Genomic DNA, 596 nt, shown 5'->3' on the forward strand with positions numbered 1-596 from the left:
ATGGACGACAAGCTTCAAGCAAGATCTCTTCGTGATGCTCCACTTGAACTTGCACACCGCAATCTTGATGACGATCACCACTTGATGTCATCCTCCATGGGTTGTATGAGATCTTTCTCTTGACGCAAGCCCATGGAGACACACCTAACCCCACATAGAACTCTCACGTAGACCATGTGTTAGTACACAGAGCGTAATCGACAATGCTTACCATACCATGGGATCACTTGATCCCTCTCGGTACATATTGTATGCTTTGTGTGTTGATCAACTTGATTCACTCTTTGACTTAGTCTTGATCAACCTTGTATTATGTCTTCTCTCTCACCAATCTTTGGATAATTCCTTGAATAGCACATTGGTCAACACATAAACTCTTTGAAACCAACATATGGACTTCAAGAAACGCCTATGGACAAATCGTACGAATATAACTCAAGGCAACCATCAGTCCTTATTAGAGAATGTCATCAATTATCAAAACCACACATGGGGTCACCATGCTCTTTCAGTGATACTCCTTGGAAGTGCCTGGTTGGGGTAAACTTAGGGTTGGGGTGCTGCTATATGTGGGTTAGTGATGGCTGCGGTGCAAT

This window comes from Triticum aestivum, chromosome 3D, assembly GCF_018294505.1.
Source record: "Triticum aestivum cultivar Chinese Spring chromosome 3D, IWGSC CS RefSeq v2.1, whole genome shotgun sequence".
Lineage (NCBI taxonomy): Eukaryota > Viridiplantae > Streptophyta > Magnoliopsida > Poales > Poaceae > Triticum > Triticum aestivum.